This window comes from Canis aureus, chromosome 3, assembly GCF_053574225.1.
Source record: "Canis aureus isolate CA01 chromosome 3, VMU_Caureus_v.1.0, whole genome shotgun sequence".
In the NCBI taxonomy this organism is placed as follows: domain Eukaryota; kingdom Metazoa; phylum Chordata; class Mammalia; order Carnivora; family Canidae; genus Canis; species Canis aureus.
The window spans coordinates 50,419,814-50,434,184 of record NC_135613.1 but is presented as its reverse complement, the minus strand read 5'-3'; the positions used below and the strand labels follow the sequence as shown (position 1 = coordinate 50,434,184).

The following is a 14,371-nucleotide window of genomic DNA, read 5'->3' as shown; positions in this document are numbered from 1 at the left end:
TTTCAACTTATGATCGGGGTGCCTGGGTGGCTCAGTGGTTGAACATCTGCCTTTGGCTCACGGCGTGATCCTGGGGTCCTGGGATCAAGTCCCACATTGGGCTCCCCATGGGGAGCTTGCTTCTCCCTCTGCCTGTGTCCGCCTCTCAATCAATGTTTTAAATAAATAAATAAATAAATAAATAAAATCTTAAAAAAAAAAACCATGATGGGTTTATCTGTATGTAACCCCAATGTAAGTGGAAGATCTATAAATATTTGAAATCATAATAGTCCTAAACTCATGATAAACAAGAAAGTATATTAATAACACAATAGAAATTTTACATTTTTGGTAAAAGGAAAGCATAACAATGGATGAAGAACTCCAAAGTGTCAGGTTTTCCCAACACAATGAATATAAGAGGAGTGATCCTCAGGAAGTCAAGGGATATTTTACTCACAAAATCCATTTTTAAAAGCTATGATTGGGATGCCTTGGTGGCTCAATGGTTAAGTGCCTGCCTTCAGCCCAGGATGTGATCCTGGGGTCCCAGGATTGAGTCCCGCATCAGGCTTCCTGTGTGGAACCTGTTTCTCTCTCTGCCTGTGTCTCTGCCTCCTTCTCTCTCTCTATGTCTCTCATGGACAAATAAATAAAATCTTAAAAAAAAATAGAAGCTATGGTTATCAGGACTTTCCTATCCCTTGTCCCTTCCCACTCTCAATAGGGAGGTTGACATTGACGCTAGATTTTTGCCTCCAAGACGAAACCAGAGAATGGGTCCCCTTGGGGGAGGTTTCCTAGAGGAGAGTGCACACTGACAGCATTGGGTCCTAACAGGTGCTTACAGCAGCTTGAGGTACTTCCAGACTTCCACAACAGAAATGGAGATGTTTGGGGTTGAAAGGAGAAGAAAGACAATTCTGTTCCAGAATGAATTAAATGAAAGACTTCCACCTCCAAAATGATGGTCTCTTTGTTATGGCAATTATCTGTAGATACCCTGCTCTTGTCCACACATCTAAAGAGTATGCTGTGTCCCAGTGAGCCCAACCCAGGGACAGAGCTAGTAATTAGCTATTCCATTCAAGGAGCCTATCAGCAAAGAAACACTTGGAAGTGTCAACCAAAATGGGACTTAATTAACACACAAGCCCGGCTAAATACCCTCCTGTTGAGAGCTGCCTGGTAGGACTTGGGAAGGAGAACTATGTGCCAGGTGTAGCTCATGCTCTTGATACCCAGCCCATAGCCCTTCTGCAAGGCATTCACCTTTCTGAGTCACCTCGATGGCTTCTTCCTGCAAGTTCCTGCAACATCTGGCTTTCTCTAGCACGGTGCCTTTTTCAGCTGGCCTGTACACAGGGGAGGCTGAGGGCAGCCCTCAACCCATCATCAATGGCCACAGGCGTGAGAAAAAAGCTGCCACTTCCTCATCTGACAGGTGTCAAATGCTGTGCTCTGTGATCCTCAGTTGCCTGAAAGTAACCTGCTCAGGAACACACCTGTACTGACTTCCTTCCCTTTCCTGTGCTGCCCAACATCCCCTGACCCCTTGTGGTGCCTCCTGGAATCACCTCCAAGGTAAACTTGCTTTAAAAAAATTTTTTTTTAATCAATTAATATATTGTGTATGATCAGCTGCAGAGATAGAGTTTAGTGATTCATCAGTTGCATATAATCCCCAGTGCTCATTACATCACATGCCCTCCTTAATGCCCATCACCCAGTTACCCCATCCCCCCACCCAATGCCCTTCCAGCAACCTTATTTGTTTCCTAGAGTTAAGAGTCTCTTATTGTTTGTAAACTTACTTTTGAATTTGTGTCTCAGGGTGCCCTGCTTAGGGAACTGAATCTAAGACTCTAAGCCTGGAAGTCTTCTCTACTGTGTGCAATTTTTATCTTTTCACAAGTGTGTAAAGTCAGAGAAACTTGTACTAATCCAAGGAAGACTTTAATTTTCAGAAATCTTTAAAAATATTAAAAAATAAACAAAAATTAACCGAAGAAAATTGATTATTTTTTTCCAATCTGACTAAAAATATGACCCACTTAATCTTTTTAGGAGACAAACTGATAACAAAGCATTTCTTCTCAATTAATTGGTGGAGACCCCAGTGCTCACATTGTCAAGAAGTCAGGGATCTCTTCTTTTTTTTGCTTTTAAACTTTTTAAAAGATTTTATTTATTTTTATAGTTGTGGGGATGGGTAGAAGGAGAGGGAGAACAAGTTTCAAGCAGACTCCATGCTGAGCACAGAGCCCAATAAGGGACTTGATATCAGGACCCTGAGATCATGACCTGAGCTGAAACCAAGAGTTCAACCTCTTTGAGTCACCCAGGTGCCCCAAGACACAAAATATTTTAATCCTTTCACCATTTCTAAAGATACAATAACTGAGGTTCATAGTGAAACCTTTGGGGAGTCAACAGCATATATATTCAATATCCTTGTTGAATGAAGCAGAGGGAGCATGTTTTAGACAACTTCCCACCCAAAATGATCATGTGAGGAGAACTGATTGTAAAGGGACACAAAGTAATTTTGGGGGTGGTGGAGATGGTCTATATCTTGATTAGGAAAGGGGTTACCTGGATGTATACACTAATTCATCAGACTCTACACTGAAAGGGTGCATTTTATTGCATGTAAATTATACCTCAATGAAATTGATTTAAAAAGTAAAAATAGGGGCACCTGGGTGACTCAGTTGGTTAAGTGTCTGCCTTCAGCTTGGGTCATGATCTCAGGGTCCTGGGATCAGCCCCAGGCTTCTCCCTATCCCTCTACCCCTCCCCATCCCTGCTCATGCGCTCTCTCTCTCTCTCTCTCTCTCTCTCTCTCTATATATATATATATATATATATATATATATATTAATTAAAGATTCAAGTTAAAACTTGACACCTAGGCACCAGAGTCAGCCATCTGGGAATTCACTGATTTTTCACAAAGCCTAAACCTCTGGTGATACAAGCTCCTTACATTAATTCAAGATACAGCTATTGTGTCAGCCACTGTGTTGGGTCCGGAGAATACAGAAATGTTGGAAATATATTCTCTGCTTTGGAAAGCATCCAAGCTTGATGAATTTAGTGGCCAAAAAATATTATTTTACTTTAAAACTCTATGAATATTTGAATAGGCTGTTGGGGGAATTAAGCCAGAGTGAATCTCTGACACAGGTTGTACTTGTTTCTCACCTCTTCTTGCAGGATTTGCTGACCTACACAACTTCCTACATTTGGAACAAAGCCCTTTGTCAAATACTATTTTAAATGGGAATCATTATCATACCCTCACCAAGCAAAACCCCAAGGGAGTTGCTGGCAGGATAGAATTTCTTCTAGATTTTTGAGCAATTAAGACAGGACTTGTCACAAGCTGTCAGAATCTAGTAATTTTGCAACCGCCTATTTGATGAGAGAAGGTACATGCCATTGAAAAAGTGCTGTAATCCCTAGACCCAGCCAGGAGAAACTGGCTCAACACTACATAGGCTGTGACTATCCATGAAAATGTGACAAAAGTAGGAACAGATTAGATCCAAAAGAACAACCTGTTGGCCAGAGCCTGACCACTATTCTATCCACATTTGTTAAATGAATGAAGAAAATACAAGCTTTCAGATGCTTGGGTAGCTCAGTAGGTTAAGCGTTTGCCTTCAGCTCAGGTCATGATCCGAAGGTCCAGGATTGAATCCCTCATCGGCCTCCCTCTGAGAGTCTGCTTCTCCCTCTCCCTCTGCTGCTCCCTCTGCTTGTGTTCTCTCTCTCTCTCTCTCCAATAAATATATAAAATCTTATTTTTTAAAAAAAGAATATGGAAGCTTTAGCTCTCATGGCTAGTTTAGAATAGAAAGGGGCTGAAAAGCTAAGATACTGACACAAGGGACAAAGCAAAGTGATTCAGTCTCAGAGTTCGGCTGGGATTGAGCCACTGCTCAATCCTCCCCTTGCCCAGACTCATCCCGATTCCAGAAGGTTTACTCACTTACAAAGAGGATGCCTGGAAGTTTTAGTTGATCTTAGGACCCGTAGCCCTGAGAGCAGCCCTTTGCCCCATGCGAACATTGGCCAGCTATGTATTGGGTCCCAGAAGAAGACACATCCAGACAGGGTTCCAGAAGGAAACGGAAGCTGGCCCAGATTGTAGTTATCTTCATGGAGGGAATGCTCACAGAATTGCGGGCACATTTGCAGGAACCAGAGAGGGCTAGAGAAGCACTTGGACACTATAGCACTGGGGCGGTTGTGGGTGGGGGTGGGGGGGCGCTGTTACCACTCTCAGGCCTAGGGTCACCAGATTCAAATAAAAATGCAAGGTGCTCAATTACATTTGGTTTTCAGAAAAGAAATGAATATTTTTTTCATATAAATGTCCCAGATATTACACATAGTCAGACTTCAAAAGTATTCATTGCTTATCTGAAATTTAAAGTTAGTGGGGTGTCCTGTATTTTATCTGGTAGCCATACCAGGTCTGAAGGGCAGCAGAGTGTTGGAGCTGAAGCCTGGGTTGGGGAGGTGGCCCTGGAGGGAGCAGGGTCATGGTCAGAAGAAGAGCCCAGAGCAGTAACAAGCAAGAAGGAAGGATGAGACCTCTCTCCTCTTGCCCTCTGATCTCCTGCGGGCACCTCCCAGGGCCTGAACACGATCAGAAACCAGCTTACTAGAATCTGGTGGCTACAACCATTGTTGTTTGTCTTCTACAATTCTTGTCATTGCTGACTATAAGGTGTTGGTCTTCTTGAACAAAGAGGTGGACAGAGAAGGTGGAAAATGGATATGAATGTGGGAACTGAACAGAGAATAACCAACACAGGTGGAAACTATATTTTACTAGAAACATTTTCTATGCCCATTTAGAAGCTTTGGGGGATCTTTTAAAATTATTTCTTTGCTTTTTGCTTAAAGCCACCAGTAAAACCAGATTTATAGAAAACAAGTATTTATAAACAGTGACCACCAAACAATTACACAGGAGAGCCCATAGATGTGGACATATTTACACATATACAGGAAGATACTTCTTTCCGTTTTGTATTTTTTGAGGTACAGTTGACATTATATCAGTTTCAGGTGTACAACTTGTATTTATTGTGCTTTAATACTTGTACATATTGTGAAATGATCACCACAGTAAGTCTGGTTAATGAATTTTTTCTTATGATGAGAACTTTTAAGATCTACTCCCTTAGCAACTTTCAAATATACGACACAGTATCACTATCATCACCATGCTCTATGTTACGTCTCCTGGAAGCTTGTACCTTTGATCACATATACTCATTTCTCTCACCCCCTCAGACCTCTGCCTCTGGCATCCACCAGTCTCTCCTCTATATCTACAAGGTTGGTTTTTGTTTTGGTTTGGTTTCGATTCCACAGATAAGTAAGATGATATGGTATTTGCTTTCTCTGCCTGTCTTATTTCACTTGGCATAAAGTGCAAGTGGTCACAAATGGCAAGATCTCATTCTTTTTTATGACTGCATAATACTCTATTGCACCATAATGTTTTAATTACAATAGTTTTGTAACACCTTTTGGAATCAGTAAGTGTAATGCTCCTGGGTACCTCTCTCAAGGACACTTCTTTATTTTAAAAAATATTATACTTTATTTATTTATTCATGGTAGACACACAGAGAGAGGCAGAGACACAGGCAGAGGGAGAAGCAGGCTCCATGCAGGGAGCCTGACGTGGGACTCGATCCTGGGACTCCAGGATCACTCCCTGGGCCAAAGGCAGGAGCTCAACCGCTGAGCCACCCAGGGGTCCCAAGGACACTTCTTTTTAAATGTACATGTATCAGTTCCCAGGGAGCTGGAGAAGGTATGATGATGAGCAAGGACAACAAATTGCCTCTTGGACAGGTGAAAACTTCTTGTTTTGCACCAGGGAAGTATCTCGAGAGAAAAACAAATAATTCCATTGGCCATATTTTTGCCAGAAGTTAAAAACAAAACCCTGTGCCAGGGTTAATTTACAATCATAGTCAAAATGATCAAGCATTTGGGGGCACTTGTGATTTTTTTTTCAGTAACGATCATTATAACTAAATTATTTTATCATCTCTAGCATCTTTGCCCTGTGCGAAATTGACTTATACGTCGATTATACGTGCGAAATTGACTTACACATAGGCAGTGAAGCTGGGGCACCTGGGTGGCTCAGTCAGTTGGGCATCTACCCTCAGCTCAGGTTGTGATCCCAGGGTCCTGGGATGGAGACCTGCGTCTGGCTCTCTGCTCAGCAGAAAGTGCTTCTCCCTCTGTCCCTTGCCCCCTGCTTGTGCTCTGTCTCTCTCTTTCTCACTTGCTGTCTATCAAAAGAAATAAATAAAATATTTACAAAATAAACGCAGTGAAGCTTAAGTCAGAGGGGCTGAGAGTGAAGCCACCTACAGACACTAGACTTTAAGGAAGTGGGTGGGGCCAGGAAGGTCGAGAAACAGCAGGGCAGCACTTGGTGAGCATCTCTGCCTTCTGATTATCTCAGTCCTGTTGTGCAAGTTGCTAAACCTCCCTCGGCTTCAGATTTTTCATCTGTAGGAGGGTGGTTTCGAGCCACTTTTCTGATCTGAGCATCTGTTTCAGAAACTCCATTCTTGATCCTTTTCTGAGGGAAGAATATGTAGAAATCTGATCCAACTGCACTAACCAAAGTGGATTCACTGTGCAGAATTCATGGAGAACATGGGCCAAGCCCATTGAAGTTCAGCTTCCATTCAGATGAGATTTCCACGTCTGGCTTCGAGAGGGAACCATCACTACCGTAGGAAGGGAGGTGAGTAGGAAATCCTTCCTGAATACCTACAAAAAGATAAAGAAGCATGTTTCTCATTTTCCCATGGAATTCCAAAGAGATTGATTTCACCAAAGGCACAAGAGCCCCAACTTTGAATTCCCAGAGAATCCAACGAATGGTTAAGGAGACAGAACAAAATTTAAACAAAACAAAACAAAAACCCCACAGAATAACCCTGTGATAAAAGGGCCACCTTTATGAAAGCCTGTATTCTTAATTTTAGCTCAAGTGTTTATTACTGCTGTATCTTTTCATGCCCTGGCTTTGCCCAGTAACTTTTCGTCCCTCGTGTTCTGTGGTCACAGGCACAAAGCAAGACATCTTCAATCATTTACACAAGAATATAGGACTTGATACCCCTCCGGGAGCAGGAAGAGAAAATGTTTCTCTGAAGTTTCTCTAAAGTTTGGAAGGAGCCCCTTGACACTGTGTGCAGTTCAAAAGAGCAAAAGGAAAAGCGAGCCCCCAGGTCAGTTGTCCTATATCCGAACTGCATGATTTCACACTGCAAATATGATCCTTGTCTTTCAACCCGAGCTGAAGAGTTCTAAATGCCAGGGTTGTCCACCTAGATCTCAAATTGCAGAGCTTGGAAAGCCCCCATAAAGCAGGAGCTTCCTTGCAGCCTCACAGGGATTTTCCTTAGGAAAGAAAGAGCAATCATGGGTTCTTGTGCATAAACCGGTTTTCGGATGACCCCACAGAAAGATCACATTTAAAGAGAAAGCATTGCAAATTATAATGAGCCATCGATGTCCCAATGCGATGGTAACGTTCTCCAGCTTTTGAAGTATGCAAGGAATATGAGAATCCAACTGGAAGTTCCACGGACGACGACGAGGGTCCTGCAGGATGGTGTGAATGGGGGTCCTGCAGGCATTCCTCCTTGCTTCCCATCTATAAAATCACCAAATTTAAACAGACAGTTGCTGGTCAGGCTCCTAAAGTGATATCTGGAGGGAGACGTGGGGCTCGCCTCGAGCTGCCCGCCCAGCAGTGAGTCTGATGGGAAATGAAGTTGAAAGAACAGTCTGGAAAGCCAAATACCTGTCAGGCTCTTTCACACTCCAGTGTTGCCAGAAGGTCTATAAAAATGTCATTGTCTCTCAGCTGCTGGTGATTATATTACCCTTTACATTGGCTGTTGGTAATAAAAAAAAAAAAAAAGCAAATATCATTTTTGCACCGCTCTGGCCTTCCTCTGGCCTTTTTCAAACAATAATAGACTAAATATAAAGAGACAGAAGTCATTACTTGGCTCTTTAACTAGTGCCAAGGAAAATGAATAATTAAGGCAACATTACTTGAAAGAAATTTACACTGTTGCTTTTAAGTTAGAACCAAATAAGAACTCCTTAAAAATACATCATTTCCCCTTTCTCTTAACACAGCGTTTGCACTCCGGCATAATATATTACGGCTGCTACTGTTTAGATCTTACCAGGGAAAAAAAAAAGTGCTTTTAGTTTCCATTATCCTATTATAGGTCCCAAATCAAACAGAGACGCAGAGGAAAGGCAGGGTGGGGAGGCAGAGGCGGCTCTGTTTGCACTGCTCCCTCCGCCTCCAGCCTGGCAGCCGAGGTTGCACTTTTTTTGTGCATCCAGGACAGCAAATCCCAAACACGGCTCTCTGACTGCCCTTGAACATCCACCTCGATGGCCAGAAGCCTAGGTAGCTTTTCAAGCACGTGCTCAATTTGTTCTTTAAAGCCACCAAGGGGCGCCTGGGTGGCTCAGCGGTTAAGCCTCTGTGTTTGGCTCAGGTCATGATCCCCGGGGTCCTTGGATCGAGTCCCGCATCGAGCTCCCCACAGGGAGCCTGCTTCTCCCTCTGCCTCTCTGTATGTATCTCTCATGAATAAATAAATAAAATCTTTTTAAAAAAGAAAAAAAAGCCGCCAAGAAGAGGCACGCACAGGTGGGCTCGCCAGGCACCAACCAGCTTAGAATCCAGCTGGTCCTCTGAGGGCCCTAGGGAGTCTCCTCACTCTCTCTGAGCTCTGCTCCCCTCCTTCTCCCTCTCCCTATCTCCCCTCCCACCACCACCATTTGGGTCTTCAGCCTCCATCAGGCAGGATGCATCAGCCAGAGCAGTCAGGGGACCCAAAGGGACACCCTACTCCCAGCCTCTCCCCAGGTAATGATCCTGACCTGTTGCAGTGAGCAGAGGAGGGAGCGCAGGTCTTGGATGTCTGGGGTCAGGCTGGGACAACGTCAGCAGGCCATCCCTGAGGCTGAAGGCACCGTCTGTCCAGAGCTGCTGTGCCACACCTGGAAAGAGCTCGAAGCCTGGGTGAGTCCAGGCTCATTAACATGAGGGTACAATAGACAGGCTACCTGGATCCCTGATGCTGACTCAGCAAACAGTGCCCACAAAGCCCAAGGCATCGGTCCTCAGGAAGCATTGGGCTTGCTTGGTCTGATAAGTGGCCCGTGTCCTCTGTTCTCAAATGCCTGGCCCTCCACTCCTAGCTGCTTCAGATGGCCCCTGTGCTGTCAGGGGCTGACTCATGTCCCCCAAATTCATATGCTGGAGTCCCAACCCCCAGGACCTCCGAATGTGTCTATATTGGGAAATATGGTCATTAGAGAGGTGATTGTGTTAAAATGAGTCCATCAGCCTGGGCTCTAATCCAGTGAAGAAGGTTTTCGAAGAGACACCAGGGCACACAGAGAGGATGCGAGAGTGTGCAAGCCAAGGAGACAGACCTCAGAGGAAACCGACCCTGCCACCCTTTGATCATGGACTTCTCCAGAACTGTCAGACAATGATACGCTGACGTTTCAGCCATCTGGTGGTATTCGGTTATGACAGCCTGAGCGCACTAATATGCTCTGCAAAGGTCAATCATTCAATCCTTTGCTGCTTCCTGAGAAATTACTACGAACGCCACAAACTGAGTGGTTTAGAACAACAAAAATCTAGTATCTCCAAATTCCGGAGGCTAGAAGTCCAAGTTCACGGGGTAAGCAGGGTCAGTTCCTTCCGAGGACTGGGAGGCAGGATCTAGTCCATGCTTCTCTCTGGGCTTCCGGTGGTTTGCTGGCAATGCTTGTAGTTCCTTGGATTGTAAAGCATCCCGCTCGCCTCTGCCTTCATCCTCCCTGGCATTCTCCACGCACGTATGCCTGTCCCTGTGTCCCCATTTCCTCTTTGTAAGGGTGCCAGCCATACTGAATCAGGGCCCCCATAAGTCATCATAAGCTGATCATCTGCAAAGATGCTCTTTCCGGACAGATCACATGCACATCTTCTGGGAGGGTACAGTTCAATCCATAGCAGCTACTTTCAGCAATGCACTTACTTCTGGAAGGTCAATGCCCGGCAGTGACTTATGAGTGAACCCAGATGCACCCACCTCCATCCTGCCCCAAAGTCTTCTCAATCAGCACTTTTTTGTTGTCTTGAGTTATCTCATCAGAGAATGGAACGTTTCTGGGCCTCCTAAATGGGGCTTCAGTGGCAGGTGTATTCTGAGAATCCCTGCCCCACTACCCATGTCCAAGAGTGTGGACTACTGGGGGGCATGAGACCGATGAATGGGCTTTGCATAAAGGGCCTCATGGTTGGGAGGAGGCGTGTTGCCCAGATTTGCAAGCGTGTCGATTCACACCACTGCCTTTTCTCGTCCCTGTGGCAGTTGTCACGTAGACTTGGCCTCTGCATCTGGAGGAGAGAACGGTGGTTCAAAGCAGCCTCTGATGAAACTTCTGTGATCACACAAGGCTTGAAGCAGGGAAAAATCAGAGGACGGCAGAGATTCTTCTGACAAGAACAAGACAGGAAGAGAAGAAGAAAGGCTGGCAGAGGCTTTAAAAGCCACCTTGCCTTGTTTGCTTTGCCTGGAGGTGATTAATTACACATCATCACAGGAAAAGCACATGTTTCCGAAATGCTCTTCGGTGAACTACATCCATTTGTGCTTTTACAGAGTCAATCCAGGTGATTAAGGCAGAAGGGAGGCCTTGTGTAAAGAGGGAACCTACAAAGCAGCTTCATTCCACACGTATTTGCTCTTTCAGAGCAAATTCAGCAGGAAATCCAAGTCACTGATGCAAACCTTTGCCGTTAATTTGTTCCCAGGGGCGTATTTGGGGCCATTATCCCAGAAGCCTGTACATGAAAATCCCATTATTTGAAATATACTCACTGTATTTCTGTTTAACTCCAGGCTGTGCCCTGAGACGTTATCAGTAAATAGGAAGACAGTCAAGAATGACAGGAAGTAAGTTTTGGGGCATTTTATGCCAACAGGAAGGAAACCAGCTTGACAGCACCCAGAGATTATTGTCACGAGAGCTTGTTTAAAAATCACACGTAGCAACAAGCCGTGGGCCGGGGTGTGTGAGTGTGTGTGTGTGTGTGTGTGAAAATACAATCTAGCCAAGTTATGTGAATGGGTGCCTTGTGAAGCGCCAGCCCACAAAGTTACCCCACAATTCTGAAATTCCTTGTCGAGAGAATCTGTTGTTTAGGCCACCACCAAATTTTTAAAGTGTGCTCAGTATGGCACATACCTGCATGGTACTACTCTGTCAGTGAAAAGGAGAAAATATCAACAAGGCAAATAATTTGGAAGGCACTCTGGCATCCTCTCCTTCCTTTATTTATTTTTTCTTAAATTTATTTGAGAGCAAGGGAGCACAAGCAGGGGGAGTAGCAGAGGCAGAGGGAGAAGCAGACTCCCTCCTGAGCAGGGAGCCCAAGGCGGGGTTTGATCCCAAGACCCCAGGATCATGACCTGAGCTGAAGGCAGATGCTCAACCGGCTGAGCCAACCAGGCACCTGCATCATTTGTTTCCAGTCCAGGTCTCCTTAAGGGCTTAGCATCTACATTTTTCTGGTATGGTTTTACTCCAGGCACAGAGCACCCCCCTGAGCCCCTATCCCCGATCTAGCAGCCCTCCCTAAGCTCCATAAGGGAGTGCTCACCCACCTTGCCCTTCCCTGCTTCCTCCTGCTTTCTCTTCCTCGTTTCGATAAAGAACCTCGGCACAGTGCGAGTGCCTCAGTGAGGTTCCCTCTCCAACAACGGTTCCATATTGCTCCAGGCTCAGCTCAGATGAGCTCAGCCCCTCCTGCAGCTGCAGGACCCCCATGTGTTGGTTGACTCTCCCCAGGAACTCCTGCTCTGGGAAAACAGGGATTTCTAGAGTGTGTCACCCCCTGTCTTTTGTATTACTGGTCTCTCTGCTCCTGCCCAGACCTGTGCGTCGCTTGTGACCAGTTTGGCCAGAAGGAGCGGCGCATCCTTTCTCTCTTCTAACAGAGCCCAGGAGGTTTCCTGAAAATGCTTCTGTGACTCTGCATCTCAAGACCACATCGCGGTCATTAGCTTTGCCTCTCTTCCTCCTCTCTGGGCAGGACCCCAGGCTTTTCACCTACACTTCCCAACCTCTGAAACATCCGGAGTTTTTCCAGGAATCATCACTGTCACCAACATCACCTACAGGGCTGTTAGCTAGCATCACCAGTTGTTTTGGGGCCACCAAGACAATGGCCAAATCTTTCTGGGAAGGAGCCAACCCACCTGTTGCAGTAGGATGCAAACCACTAGCTCTGTGGGGAGCACATAAGAGAAAGAAAAAAAAAGACAGAATTCATAAGGAACTTAAGTGTCATTCAATAGGAATACTGTTGTTGTTTAAAAAAGGTGTGGGGGGTGCTTTCTGTACAGTGGAATCTATGTGCTGGTTAAAAAGAAAGAATCGCATCTCTATGACTAGTGTGCATTTGCCTGTAAGACATATCCCAAAGTGGGATGCAGATTAAAGAACAATCTATATGGCATGATCCCCTGTATGTGAAAATAGACAACCAGAATGATTTGGGGGGAGGGAGAGGAGACAAGATTTCCACTGTTTGAGCTGTGCAGTTTAAAAAATAACAATAAAAAGATAACCTCTGTCCCTGGAGGAGTTTCCAGTCAACGAGGGAGAGAAAGACCAAGGAACGTGACAGGTTTTGAAATAGTTGTTCGCCTGTGTGATATAGACTAGTTAACTGCAAGATCCCTGGAGTGAGAGCCAGGAGCTGTTCTGGAGACTTCCCTACAGAGGTCAGGACTTGAGGGGGGCTTCGAGGAATGGGTAAGATACAGGAGAGGCAATTAGGTGAGGTGTCTTACCCTGGGTTGACCCCACCACATCCCCTGTGTATGCATGTTCTCAGGAATAGTCACTACAGAGGTTCGCTCTCTGGCAGCTGGGAAAATCTTAGGAAGGAATATCAATATGCATTATACTTCCAAAATTAAGTAAACATTGTATTTCCCGTAATGTAAATACAAATTAATATAAAGCAGAGAAAAAAGAAGCCTAGGTACAGAGGAGCATTTTAGCTCTTAATTGACTTGTGATGGTCTTCTGATAATCCACGCTCTCATCCTTTAATTACAACTATTTTAAACAGAAGCCCATTAATTCTGTAGTAATATTGTTTTTTTAATGAAAAGTGGATTAAAAATCGCCTTTCTAATTGCCCTTCTTTTAGTTATAACAAGCTCCATAAAGCCCCTGGCTTAAGGGTACTTCCTGGTTCCAAGAACTTTTAAGTGCTTCTCGGCAGCTTCTTCATCGTGGTAAAGGCTTGTGACACCCTCAGCACCTCCACTGCATGCAATTAATCCCCAACCAGGATGCTGCTGGATGAATGATTCAGCATCCTTTCAAGGGGCCCGGCTGAGCTCTGTGCACAAGAAAAACATAGGCTACAACAAAGTTAATCCAACGTGTAACAACACCAAGAAAGTGATCAGATCTATTCACAGAGGGCAGAGACCACGTGTGCACTGCATGATTAAATGCATGAAGGCAGGGAGGAACGTGGCACATTTGGAAGGAGCAGGAACTCTGCCTTGCAGAGATCAAAATGATCTCCTCCACCAAGGTCAGGCCATTCCTCGTGAACCAAACCAGCATTTCCACGCACCACCAAAATCTGTTGATTTGGAAGTTAATATCATTTTAAGAACAGCAACAACAACAAAAGTTCATGGCCAAATAAGTTTGAGGAAAGCTCAACTGGTCTTTTTCTTCATGCAGGACTTGTCAGGACATTCATTATTGTGAGTGTGCGTGGTAAGTCTCCAGGAGGGCTGATGGCAATTAGCATTTCCCAAAATTCTCTCAGCTGAAGTTCCTTCGTTGTCATCCACACACGGTTTAGGAAAGAAAGTCTTAGATAACTGAGTGTTTTTCTTGGGTAAATCTAGTTTCAAGAAAAGGATATAATGCCCCCCAATGACTCTGAGAACAGCTGCGGTTAGTTACTTGGAGTCATGGCAACTTGGTGAGCAAAACTCAACTAAGCAATTGTATTTCTTTATGGCTTAAATGTCCTTTCTTTCCGGTATAAGGTGTTTGATTGTTACTGTCAGGTCCTCCACAGCCTTGTTCCTCCAAGCGTAGGTAGTCCATGGACCAGAAGTATGGACATTTGCCAGAAATGCAGCAACACATGCCCCTGTAGATCAGAATCTGCTTTGCACAAGCCCCTGGGGATTTGCACGCACACTACAGGTTGGGAAGCTCGCTCTCCCCTGTAGCACTGGTTCTCAACAGTGGTGGG

The 14,371-nt window shown here is 44.9% G+C and overlaps 1 long non-coding RNA gene across 1 annotated transcript; it reads right to left on the bottom strand.

The window, feature by feature from the left end:
• Positions 1-5,061: 5,061 nt before the first annotated feature.
• LOC144310882 (uncharacterized) lies at positions 5,062-11,632 on the bottom strand. Its single transcript, XR_013376509.1, has 3 exons — positions 8,953-11,632; positions 7,847-7,940; positions 5,062-6,804 (listed from the first exon to the last, which is right to left on the bottom strand). It is a non-coding gene; the product is annotated as an uncharacterized LOC144310882 (long non-coding RNA).
• Between the last annotated feature and the right edge of the window lie 2,739 nt (positions 11,633-14,371).